Raw genomic sequence first — 13989 nt, 5'->3', positions numbered from 1 at the left:
GTTCCTCCTGTCTGAGAAACAAAATAAAGCTTCGTCTTTTTACATATGTTGGGGGAGGGAAGGAGGATCAACAGAATAGTTTGTATAAAAATGTCATAGCAAAACCTACTGCTTTCTACGCTTATTTTAAAAATTAATTAAAAATGAATATACCTGAATAATACATGGAAAAACATAATTCTCACTCATCATTTCTCCTAGCTAAGTTCCCTGCTTCTAAGTTTTTCTGCAATATTTCTTATTCCTAAAGTGTCTTTGTTCATTCCCCAGTAGATTAAGCTGTATGCAGCAGCTTGCAAGATAGAAGTTTCCTTCTCTGAAATGATCCAGAGGTTGGAGGTTCAGAAACGCTACTGTAGACCTACTCCATGAAGACACCAACCAAGCAGCTCCCTTTCCAATGGTCAGAGTGAATACACCATGTTGTCCTTATTTCCATGGGCTAAGTTGCTTTGACATTTTGATTCCATTCAAATCAAGACAATGGAGGAAGATGGAAAGAGCCCACTCCCTTCCATTTATGGATAGACCACATGGGTAAAGAGGTATGTCTGGCTATTTTGCTAGTCAGAAATTAGTCGGATGATCACATTTGTCATCAACAAAGCTGGGAGAAATATATCCTTTATTCTGGGAGGCCATGCAACTGGCAAAATAGCTATACGGAGATTCATGCAGGCTTTCCTTTCTCTTTTGAATACTTATTCTCTCTGTAAGGCATACTCTCTATAAGGTAAGTGAAAGAGCAAGAAAATGAAGGCTGGAGAGCCAGAGACTAATAAGCTTGTTTGCCCTAAAGCTGACTTTCAGGTTTGGGTGGGCTTGATTCCAATATCTCAATCAAGACTCTGTTGTTAATAAAAAAAATCAAATCATGACATTTTCAGGAAAATGAATGAAACTAGAAAATATCTTAAGATTACCCAGGCTCAGAAAGACAAAAAAATGTGTTTTTTTTCTCATATGTAGATCCCAGCTTCCTCTCTCTCTCTCTTACACACACACACACACACACACACACACACACACACACACACACACGAATGTACACATTGCGCTGGCCTGATAAAGCCAGGCAGCTGGGAGCCTGGTGGCAGGAATGTAGTTGCTGTTTTTTTAAAGAGGGAGAGACCACGCCCCAATGGGCTGGTATCTCAGCAGCTATTGGCTGAAGGAGCAGAAGGAGCTCCTGCAACACTGGCTTTCTAAAAAGCTTTGGCAAACTAAAATACTCAAGATCCTAGCCAGCCCAAGGCGATGTCCCCAGTTAGTTCCTTGGGCAGCTGAGGATAGGGAACCTGAAATGACCCTATCCCATAGCAATACTGACGAATATCTTGCATATCACCATAGAACCTTCATCTGGTGATGGATGGAGATAGAGACAGAGACACACACTGGAACACTGTACTGAGCTCCCAAGGTCCAAATGAGGAGCGGAAGGAGGGAGAAGATGACCAAGGAAGTCAGGACCACGAGGGGTGCACCCACCCACTGAGACAGTCGGGCTGATCTATTGGGAGCTCACCAAGGCCAGCTGGACTGTGACCGAAAAAGCATGAGATAAAACCTGACTCTCTGAACATGGCGAACAATGAGGGCTGATGAGAAGCCAAGGACAATGGCACTGGGTTTTGATCCTACTTCATATTCTGGCTTTGTGGGAGCCTAGCCAGTTTGGATGTTCACCTTCCTAGATATGGACGGAGCGGGGAGGACCTTGGACTTTCCACAGGGCAGGGAACCCTGACTGCTCTTTGGACTGGAGAGGGAGGGGGAGAGGAATAGGGGGAGGGGGAGAAGGGTGGGAGGAGGGGGAGGGAAATGGGAGGCTGGGAGGAGGCGGAAACTTGTTTTTTTCCTTTTCTCAATAAAAAAAAAAGATCCTAGTCCTAGGAAGGCAGAGGCAGCAAGATCAGAAGTTCAAGTTCATTCTCACATATATAGCAAGTTCAAAGCCAGCCTGAACTTCATGAGATCCTGTTTTAAAATACCAAACCAAGTAGAAGAAGAGAAGTGGGGAAGGAGGAAGAGCAGGAGGAGGAGGAAGAAATTGTCATCAATCAAAGATAACTAGGAAAGATAATATTCTCTTAGTAATAAAATCAAACTAAAGCAAATACAAAATTCGACCACTAAAAATCTGGCAGACATTGTATTCGGCAGCTTTCACACAAACAGTTTGGAGGGACAACTTTTATAAGACTGTCTTCATAATAGTCATATTTCAGGAACCACTAAGGGGTAGATCTTAAAATTCTGCTAAAGCTGAAACTGAAGCCTGTTCTTGCTACAGTGGGACTCTGTAGTGTGATTGCTACCTGTGTACCAGTCCAGACTCCAGTGCTGATGCTGATTTTGAATGGCTCTCTGGAAGGGGTCCTGTGCTGTTGATGGAGTTTAGGATATGCTGCTTCAAAAGAAAAGACGTTAATATTTGTGAAAACAGCATAAGCACAGAAGACGTTCTTATTTTTCCCTCATTCATCTTTCCCGAAACAGCTACAAACCTAGGAAACTTTCTCTCTGACCTCTCCTCCTCTCCCTTGAAAGCTGTCTTCTGACAAATGTCCTGTTTTATGCCAGAAAGGAAGAATGCCAGCACTAATCTGAACAGTGCTTCCCAATCCCCCGCCCCCCAGTGTTTACAGTGGAACTCTGGCCTTGAGAATGCTGGATAAATAAATGCTCTACAACTGAGCTGCCTCCCAATCCAAAAGACTTATCTTTCTATGTGTCCTCCAGTTTATTACTGTTCAACAAACCCTTTCATCCTCCAATTATACTTTAGCATAACCATAGAAATACATACATTTCTTCACTTCACTAAGCCTTTATTTCTGAAGGTTTTGATGTCACATGAAGATGATTGCGTTAAATCTTTTTAAATTTTTTCAAACTTAAAAATTATGTATATTAGTACTGTGCTTGCATGTATGTCTGTTTCATCACATGTGTGCAGTTCCTATGGAGGCCAAAAGTAGGCATTAAATCCCCTGGGATTGCAGTTATAGACAGTTGTGAGCTACCGTATAGGTGCTGGAAACTGCTCCCTTGGAAGAACAGCCAGTGCTCCTACCCATTGAATCTTCTCTTCAGATCCGTGTTAGATCTTTAAAAGGAAATTATATTAGACTTTATTAGAAAAAATAGTAAATAAAAGTCTTAATAGATGATGAATTTGTACACTTTTCTTTCATTCACATGTCTTTCTTTTATAGAGGGTTCAAGCCATGAGCCTTGTTATAGGAAAAGAAAAGATATACTTTTTCTCTTATATTACAGCAAAGATTTTCTAGCCATGTTTGCTTACAAGTAATTCCCATGAGTTTCTATAAAGAACTAGAATATTTTCTAAGCAAAACAAAACTGGAAAATTATTGATAGCTAATTTACAAATTAATATTGTCATTACTTCTTTTGTCTGGGCATAAAGTACACAAATTGTTGGCATGGACTACTTCGTATCAATGTTCTGTGTTTTCAACTATTAGTGGTTCTATGACTGTGTTCTTCTTCACTGGGTTTCTATTACGAACATACAAATGCATGCTATTATTTCTAATCCCCTACCCCAAATTAAAACATTTTTGGCTCTGTCTTTGTCTTATATTTCTTCACTTCCTCAACTCCCACTCTCACCTTAGTTAACTATTGTTTTAGGGCCTCTGTTTCTACGACGAGATAGCATGACCATGGTAACTCTTATAAAGGAAAACAGTTAATTGGAATTGGCTTACTCTACAGAGGGTTAGTCCATTACCTTCATGGAGGGAATCAAGGAAGTATGCAGACAGACAATGTGCTGGAGAAGTAGCTGTGAGTTCTTCATCTGTAGCAGCAGACAGCAAGAAGAGAGACTGTGCTTGGCTTGAGCATCTGAAACCTCAAAGCATGCTCTCAGTGACACACTTTCTCTAACAAGGTCATACCTACTCCAACACCTCCTAATGGTACGGCTCCCTAAGAACCTATGTGGGCCATTTTCATTTTAACCACCACAACTACAAACCAGCTTTGAACTGGACTGCCATACCTAAATTGCTGTTATTAACTCTACTGGTCTAATTTTTAAAACCCCACCATAAGACTGGTAGGGTGGTGCATACCTTTAGTTCCAGAACTTGGGAAGCAGAAGAAGGCAGAATTCTGTTAGTTCCAGGACAGCCAGAGCTACATTGTGATACCCTGTCTCAAAACAAACAATCCTACCATACTTCTTCAGTCTTCATTCTACAAGATCTCTCAGTTACACTATTAGGAGTTGAACACTGGGCCTGTGCTGACATTCAAGCCTGAGCTGCATCAAGAAGCCATGTCTAGGTCCTGTTTGGGTCCATAGCCCTACTAAAGCCAGGGTCTGTGTTGATGTCCGTGACTCCTGCTAACATCGAACACAATGCCCATGCCAGGAGTCTGGGCTGCCACCTTGTGTCTGGTGGCCACACTGCCATGCGGGTCTTGCCCATTTGAGTGGCCTGCCCTGTCACCTGGGCAGGTGACATCTGGGGCCATGGTGACATCTGAGCTTGGGATGCTGCCTGGGACCATGTCTAGGTCTGTGGTCCTATTGCAGTTAGAGTCTGTGATGTCTGTGGCCCCTTGGGCCACAAAAGACCACATGAATGTTCAGGATCTAGGTCACATTCTGCGGCCTGAGGGCTGTGCTATCACAGGGGCCTTGGTGTTATCTAGCCAGGGCTGCTTCTTAGGGCCACGTCTGGGTCCATGGCCCTATAGCAGTCAAGGTCTGTGTTGATGTCCATGGGTCCTGATACCATCAAAGGAAATGTCAATGCTAGGTGTCTGGGCTGCCATCTGCGGCCATGTTATTGTCCGAGGGCTTTGCTACCATGGGGGTCAGGCCAATCCAAGCCATACAGGTCAGGGCACAGGCTGCTGTGGTGGGCCATGTCTGGTTCCATGGTCCAACAGCAGCTAGGGTCTGGGCTGATATCTATGACTCGTGTAGCTTCAGGGGGTCATAGGAACCAAGTGTGTAGAAATTCAAGGGCTGTGCTGAGCATGCCCTGTCTCTCACTGGCTCTGGGATAACTGACCATGTCCCTCACTGGACACTATAACAGGAGAGCTGACCCATTCCTATCCCCATGGGAAAGTTGACCCCAGCACTCAGGAGAGATGGATCTACCCTGCACCATGGGCCTTAGGAGAACTGGATCTACCCCTTACCTGAGGGTATGGTTCCAATGACCCAGACTGAGCAGCTCAACTACCACCCAGACCCACCCTAACAGCTGCCCCATCTTTGACCTGATGGAGTGTACAAGTGGCCTAGTTGTACAGAACAATAACCACAGAATCCCATGACTCAGGGATATCTGAGAGGAGTTTCGATGAGGGCCCAGCTCAGTGATGATGATGTACCAGAAACCAGAGACTTTGAAACAGACTAATGACTCATTGCAGTGTACATTTTGAGGTGGGGCCTATTGGACAAAAGGGGTATACTGCGTGACATGCCACGGCTCCCCATGCCACTAGGATCAATGAAGAGGGGTTGGAAAGTTGGAGGACTGAGGTGAGCCGTTCGGTTGTTTTGCTTTGTTTTTAATTAATTGTGAGGCATACATAATGCATGAGTTAGGGGTGGATATGGAGGGACTTTGAGGTAAGCAGGATTGGGGCACATGATGTGAAATTTCCAAAGAATCAATAGAGAATTGTCTTGAAAAAAGAGTTAAACACTGTCTTACTGTTTAAAAACTACTAAAACCCATTATATGCTAGCTTTTGTCAACTTGACACAAACTTAGACATAGTTGGAAAGAAGGAATCTCAACTGAGGAACTGATTCCATCCAATTGAACTATGGGACCTGTTTTTAGAGGAAGTTTTTGATTACTAACTGACTAGGAAGGCCTGGCCAACTGTGGGCAGTACCATCTCTGGACAGGTGGACTTATGCTGTATAAGAAAGACAGCTGGCTAAGCCTAAGAGAGGAAGGCAGTAAGCAGCATTTCTGCATGATCTAAGCTTCAGTTCCTGTCTCCAGCTTCCTGCTTTGAGTTCCCACCGTGGCTTCCCTCTGTGGTAGACTATATAACCTGCAAGCCCTCTTTGCTCCCCAAGTTAGCTTTGGTTGGTCTTTTATAACATTAAAAGGCGTCAAATAGGAATGCTTTCTCTTTGACTTCGTGAATTTATATTTAACTACCATGGCTTTCTTTTTAAGTATTTATTTTTTATGTATGTATGAGCATCTGTCTGCCTGTATGTATGTATACTATGTATGTGTCTGGTTCCCACGAGGACATAAGAGGGTATCAGATGCCCTGAACTTCAGTTAATAGGTAGTTGTGAACCATGATGTGGGTGCTTTGGAACCAAGCCCAGGTCTGTAAGAGCAGTGAGTGCCCTTAACTACTGAGCGACCTTTCCTGATCCATCAGTGGTTTTTTTTAAAAAAATTTAACTAATTTATTTCATGTCATCATGTATGTCTACATCACATGCATGTCTGGTGTCCAAGGAGACCAGAAGATGGTATTGGATTCCTTAGTACTAGAGTAACAGACAGTTGTGAGCTGTCATGTGAGTGTAGGGAATTGAACTCTGAGATTGAATCTCCCTCCAAAAGAACATCAAGTGCTCCCTGCTGCTGATCCATCTCTCCAGACCTCCCGCAGTGGTTCTTAAAATATGGTCCATGAGTCAGGAACCATAGCATCTTTTGGAAACTTGTGCATAAATGAAAACTCGGCGGGGGGGGGGGCTAAAGTGTGTAAAACTGATAGAGAACTTGAGACCTCCAGTCTCTGGGTCCCTAGGTTCGAGAGTCCCTGGGTTTAATTCCCTGAACCACAAGACAGAGAGAGAGACAAAGATGGAGATACAGATAGACAGAGGCAGACAGAGCACTACAGAGAGAGCAGGAAGGGAGGGAGAGAGGAAGGCAAAGAGGGGAATATAGAAGGTAAAAGGGAGGGAAGGGCAGGGAGAAGAAAGAAAGAGCATGGAATAGAGTAAGAAAAAGAAAGAAAGAAACTTCTTGAACCTTAACTCCAATCAACAGAATCAGAAACTATGAGAGTAAGATCCAATAGAAGCCCTAAACCTAATTCAGAACTTGGAGAATGTTTGAGAATCACTGTCCACTGCCCTTCCTTTTTACCTAAATTATAATTTTAATTATATTTAGTTTCTGACTTGTATAAATAAGTTAGCTTTTGCCGCACAACATCCCATTCCCAAACTTAGTCCCTCAAAAACACCATCATTTCTTCAGTTCCCATTTCGTTTGGATATTTTCTTAGTCTGGATCTCTAGAAGAAAGCTATGAGGCAAAGATCTGAGTACAAGTTGTTTATTTGGGGTAATCACACAAACCATTGCTGGGGAGGGGCATAAGGAAGTGAGACAAGAATGGCTATAAAATATGTTAATTAGTATGTAGTTCTTATGAAAATCAAACCTAACCTCTCAGGAGCTTCAGAGGCAATCCCCCATCCCAGGATGAAGAGGCTTGATACTAGTCTCTTACCCTTCCACGGCCTCAGTTCTTACATCTCTGTGTAATCCCACCACACAGTACGCCTGTCTAGTGGAAAGAGAGGCTTGTTTCTGGAAAGAGGCATGTGCACTTGGAGAGAATGAGGGCTGTGAGCATAGCTCATGGTATCTTTGCCTCAAACCTGGGGGAACTTCCCCAGATGCAACCAGGGAGGTGTTCGAATCTCTCTTCATTGACTTCCTGTACTTCTAAGTGTAAGTCACTGGCTCTATTCCTTTGGCTGCACATTAGATTACACTGCCTTCTCACAAAGGTAAATGATTATAACTTTTTGCCTCTTCCTCCCTTCCTACTCCACCCGAAAGTTAATCTAAAATGGTCTGAGGCATGAGTGCTTCTGAATAGGGAGGAAGCTTTAAATATATGTATTTATTGAGTTGCACTACGCAGTTCTTGTGATTGGCATGAGTATAAATTGGACCAATATTAACTTCAAACTAATTTCACTATGCCAGAAATCATGCCCAAAATATTAAAACTTCTCTTTTATAAAACAAAAAAGCCTTCTCTAAAAATCAATATTAAAAGAAATCGATCTACAGTGAATCTTACTGAAGTTTTGGAGAAAACAAATACTTTCGCCTGCCACATTCTACTCTCATTTATCCTTCCCTGTCAGAGAAGAGCAATATTTTATTAGACTTGCCTTCTCCATTGTGTACACTTGGTTCCATGACTTAAATCTGTTATGTATTTTTCTCTTGCAAAAAAAAAAACGTTATGAGAAAGTCAATGGATAAATAAAGCATTGTAAGGTTTGGGACACTTAATAATTTATGCTATTTTAAAATTAGATAAACTTCTTTTGGTCATGTCATCTTTCTTTCCAAATGACAGCCCTCCCTACACTTCTGCCAGTACCACTTTTCACTCCTGTACTTTTAATAAAGCATCGTGGTGTGACGGGAAGGAGCTCCTCTGGCGCTTTTAGAGAAGGAATAAATATGCAATTGGTGTCATGCTGAATGAAATTTTCTGTGGCTACGCAAATATTCTTCATAAAGAAAGGTGAGGTTTCACATTCCTCCTTATCTCGTCTGTGTTTTAATTTTGGTGAGACATGCTCTGACTCGGTAGTGCAGGCATTGAACTCATAGTGATCTTCCTGCCTCCAACCTCTTGGGTACCGGGATGACAGGTACATATCCTAACACCCTGTTCCATGCTCTTCCATTTTGAATGTGGAAACTGTGCCTTCTTATCTATGTTTAGATGCTTTCCCTCCAGAAGGAAGGATTTCAGGCTGAGTGACAAATGATCTATATCCTGATCTTCACCATTTTCCTTGCAAGCCTGGGGAAGTGACTACACGGAATCCTACCAAAGTCCCAAACATACCATGCCCTTTCCCTTTCTATGTTTTTGTTCCATCACTACTATTCGGGTGTCCACAAGGATAATCAGCTTGCTAATGATTTTGCCAATAGCCTCAGCTTTCTCCTTTAATATCCCAGAGTCTGATTATATTAATAGATGATGTGACCTGATAAAAGTTTTAACTCCACTATTGTCAGTAGTTAAATGTGGCTTGTCCCCAGAAATAATGCATTCTTTGATAGTAGGGAGGATGGAAGATGTACAAAAACTCAGGTAGCTATTCTTATTTGCCCCGGTCCTTTCACCTTTTCCTCCTTTTCTCTGTGGGAAATTTCTGCCCCATTCCATACATCTGATAGAATTTGATTTTCTGTTGGGATACATACCAGGAACTGTTGAATGACTTTGAATTTACCATGCCTAGCAGAATTATCTCTGGTAGGAGAGACAGTGAGGCCAATACACAAGAAAAGGTTAAGATGAATAGACAGCCAAAAGATACAGAATTCCCGACTCATGCTTCTGGACTTCTAGATGCTTCCCATTTACCCAATGGAACCCGTTTGTTCTTGTTTCATCATCCTTAATTCTCTGCATTTATTATAAACACTGGCTTTTTTTAGAAGCCCATTTCTATGCACTCTTGTCTATTACTGGAAGTTAGGAACAAATTTTGTTGTTCTTGCAGCGGACACAGATTCAGTTTTCATCACCTACAAGAAAGCTCATCACCATCTGGAACTTCAGTTTCAGGGCAATCTGGTACCATCTCCTAGCCTCCATGAATACTATTCTCACATGGTACACATATGTACATGTAGGCAAACATGCATACACATAAAATAAAAATAAATCCCAAAATAAGTGTCTGTAGGGAAATATGGAATATGTACTCATCAAATATATCTTTTTAGCATGAGGATTATTTCACACTGCAGAGAGAGAAGGATGACCTACATGCTGGATTTTTCACTGGAGAAGGCACTGACATAACTCTTCATAACAGACCCCGCTCTTCCTTGCTCTACTTTGCTTGATCACCCCATCATGACTGTCTTTTCCCTATACTTGTGAAGTTCATTATTTAAACCTGCATTTAAAGCCACTTCTTAGAGATTTAATTATTTATCTGAATATTCTACTTGTATATAAGATATACATGTGTGCTGGTTAGTTTTATGTCAACTCAATACAAACTGAAATCTTAAGAAAATGCCTCCATAAGACTGTAGGACATTTTCTTTATTAGTGATTAATGGGGGAGGGCCCATCCTGTTGAGGGTAGTACCACCCTGGGCTCTAGGTCCTCTGAGAAAGCAGGCTGAGCAAATCATGCAGAATAAACCAGTAAGCGGAACCCTTCTATGGCCTCTGCATCAGCTCCTGCCCCCAGGTTCCTGCCTTGCTTGAGTTCCTGCCCTCACTACTTTCGATGATGATAAACCCCAAGTTGTTTTGGTCATGGTGTTTCATTACAATAATAGTAACTAAGACAACATGTAAATAAATTTCTGTCTGCTTTCCTCTTACTGATCTGTCATTTTTTAGAATGCCAATCTCAACTAAGAACTACAATGAGGAGGAAACAAGTTACTGTTCCTCTTTTACCATTAACATGTCCTTTGATGGTCTATATTTCCTGATTAATTTCTGTGAATTACTCCAAGAGTTAGTTGAATTAATACATCTCCTTTTTGTATACGATCATTTAATTTTGATATCAGGATTATTTTGCAAAAAGGGGATCTTTACTAATACCCAGAATGGAAGTACAAATGGTCTCGAGACTAATTGTGACTGCAGCGTACTCATTTTTATGAGTCACAAATCAGGAATCATAAGGCTAGTTCCTTCCTTCTTCCCTTCCCTTCCTTTCTTTCTTTCTTCCTTCCTTCCTTCCTTCCTTCTTCCTTCCTTCTTTCCTTCCTTCCTCCCTCCCCCTCCTCTATTTCTTTAATTCTTTCTTGTAGTTTTAGGCAGGGGTGATATTTTTGTTTATTCTTCTTTCATATATTACATCCTGATTACAGTTTCTCTTCCCTCCTCTCCTCCCAATCTCTCATTCCCCCCACCACAACTCCTCTCTTCCCCAGATCCACTCCTCCTCCTTTCCCTTCAGAAAAGGGCAGGCCTCCCAGGGATATAAACTGAACACAGCATTATCAGCTATAATAAGGCTAAGCACATACCCTTATATTAAGGCTGGATGAGGCAACCCAGTAAGAGGAAAAGAGTCCCCTAGAGCAAGAGAAAAAGTCAGAGACACCCACCCACTCCCACTGTTAGGAGTTGCCCCAAAACCCAAAGCCTAAACAACCACAACATATATTCAGATGACCTAGCACAGACCCATGTAGGCTCCATGATTATCAATTATCACTTCAGTTTCTGTGAGCCCCTATGAACCTTGCTTAGTTGATTCTATGGCCTGTGTACTTATGATGTCCTTGACCCCTCTGGCTTCTATAATCCTTACTTTACCTTTCCTATGGGGTTCCCTGAGTTTCACCTAATGTTTAGCTTTGGGTCTCTGCATCTGCTCCCATCAGTTGCTGGGTGAAACCTCTCTGATGCAATTATGATAGGTTTTGGTCTACAAATACAGCAGAGTATTATTAGTAATTGTTGGGGAATATTTTTTTTCAGGTGTGTGACTTTTGTATATGCTGCATTTGTTTAACTCTGTGAAGTTGTGTTACTGAGCCTGTCTAAAACACCTGATGGTCGTAATAAAGAGATGAACAGCCAACAGTGAGGCAGGAGCAAGGATAGGTGGGGCTGGCAGGCAGAGAGTATAGATAGAAGGAGAACTCTGAGATGAGAACGAGGAACAAGAGAACAAGGTGAGGAGGATAACAGTGGGCAGTTACCCAGCCAGTTATGGAGTAAGAAGGAAAGAAAGGTATACAGAAATAGAGAAAGATAAAAGCCAGCCCAGAAGCAAAAGGTAGTTAGGACGCCCCCCACCCCCGGCCAAAGCCAAGAGTAAAACATCACACAACAAGGGATAATTCCACTGACTTTTTTCCAGTTATGTTTTGTTCAATCCTAGGTCTCTGGTCTATCCAGACTCTGGTCTCTGGCCCTCTAGGCAGCGGCAGGTGTGGGCTCACTACAGTGGCATGGGCTCCAAATTGGGCAGTCATTGGTTGGCCACTCCCACAAGTTCTGTGCCACCCTTACCCCAGCACATCTTGTAGGCATAGGTTTGCTAGCTGGGTTGGCATCCCAATCTCTCACTGGAAGCCCGGCCTGGTTATAGACGTCCAGATCAGGTTCTGTGTCCCCCATTACTAATACTCTTCACTAATGTTACCCTGGTGGCTTCCTGGGAATTTCTATTGCACTAGGTTTCCACATCACCCCAGAAATGTCCTCCAATTCCAGTCGTTTCTCCCTGCACTCTCTCCCTCTAACCCTGCACTTGATGCTTTTGGTTCCCATCCTCACCTGCCCCCAGTAACCTGTGAAATTCATTCTGTTTCCCATTCCCAGGGGGATCCATTGTCCTGCATTGAGCCCAGGAGGCTAATTTCTTTAAGCACCATGGAAGGAAGGAAGGAGAAGGGAGGGCATAGGAGGGGAAGAGGGAAAGGAAATAAAGAAGGCAGGAAGAGCTTAAACACATTCAACAGACTGCGAAGATCTTTTTTTTCCTTATCCATTCTTTTTATTTATTTATTTTTTATTGAGAAAAGGAGAAAAAAAAACAAGTTTCCACCTCCTCCCAGCCTCCCATTTCCCTCCCCCTTCTCCCACCCTTCTCCCCCTCCTCCCACCCTTCTCCCCCTCCCCCACACCTTTCCCCCTCCCTCTCCAGTCCAAAGAGCAGTCAGGGTTCCCTGCCCTGTGGTAAGTCCTAGGTCCTCCCCCCTCCGTCCATATCTAGGAAGGTGAACATCCAAACTGGCTAGGCTCCCACAAAGCCAGCACATTAAGTAGGATCAAAACCCCGTGCCATTGTCCTTGGCGTCTCATCAGCCCTCATTGTTCGCCATGTTCAGAGAGTCCAGCTTTATCCCATGCTTTTTCAGTCACAGTCCAGCTGGCCTTGGTGAGCTCCCAGTAGATCAGCTCCACTGTCTCAGTGGGTGGGTGCACCCCGAATCCAAGAACACATCCGAAAAATTATCCATTATGATCAAGTAGGCTTCATTCCTGAGATGCAGGGCTGGTTCAACATACGAAAATCTATCAATGTAATCCAGCATATAAATAAACTGAAAGAAAAAAACCATATGATCATTTCATTAGATGTTGAAAAAGCATTTGACAAAATTCAACATCCATTTATGTTAAAAGTCTTGGAGAGATTAGGGATACAAGGGTCATACCTAAATATAATAAAAGCTATATACAGCAAGCCGACAGCTAACATCAAATTAAACGGAGAAAAACTCAAAGCCATCCCACTTAACTCAGGAACACGGCAGGGCTGTCCACTCTCGCCATACCTCTTCAATATAGTGCTTGAAGTTCTAGCAATAGCAATAAGACAACATAATGGGATCAAGGGGATTCGAATTGGAAAGGAAGAAGTTAAACTTTCGTTATTTGCAGATGATATGATAGTGTACATAAGCGACCCCCAAAACTCCACCAAAGAACTCTTACAGCTGATAAACAGCTTTAGTAATGTGGCAGGATACAAGATCAACTCCAAAAAATCAGTTGCCCTCTTATACACAAAGGATATGGAAGCAGAGAGGGAAATCAGAGAAGCTTCACCTTTCACGATAGCCACAAACAGCATAAAATATCTTGGGGTAAATCTAACCAAGGAAGTGAAAGATCTATTTGACAAGAACTTTAAGGCATTGAAGAAAGAAATTGAAGAGGATACCAAAAAATGGATGGACCTCCCTTGCTCTTGGATTGGGAGGATCAACATAGTAAAAATGGCAATTCTACCAAAGGCAATTTATAGATTCAGTGCAATCCCCATCAAGATCCCATCAAAATTCTTCACAGACTGTGAAGATCTTAAGTTGCTCTTTCAAATAATGCCTACCTGGTCTTTGGATACCCTTGGGCCATCCACATTTCAAAAAAATTTCCCCTGGAATTTAAAGTTGTTTCTCATCAGAAAAAATAAAAGTTAAAAAAAGACAATTAAAATTTTTTTAGCATTGGTGAG

Source organism: Microtus oregoni, unplaced genomic scaffold (genome assembly GCF_018167655.1).
Source record: "Microtus oregoni isolate MIOR12 unplaced genomic scaffold, Mior012 000061F_ref0000440, whole genome shotgun sequence".
Taxonomy (NCBI): Eukaryota; Metazoa; Chordata; class Mammalia; order Rodentia; family Cricetidae; genus Microtus; species Microtus oregoni.
This window is presented reverse-complemented; position numbering follows the sequence as displayed.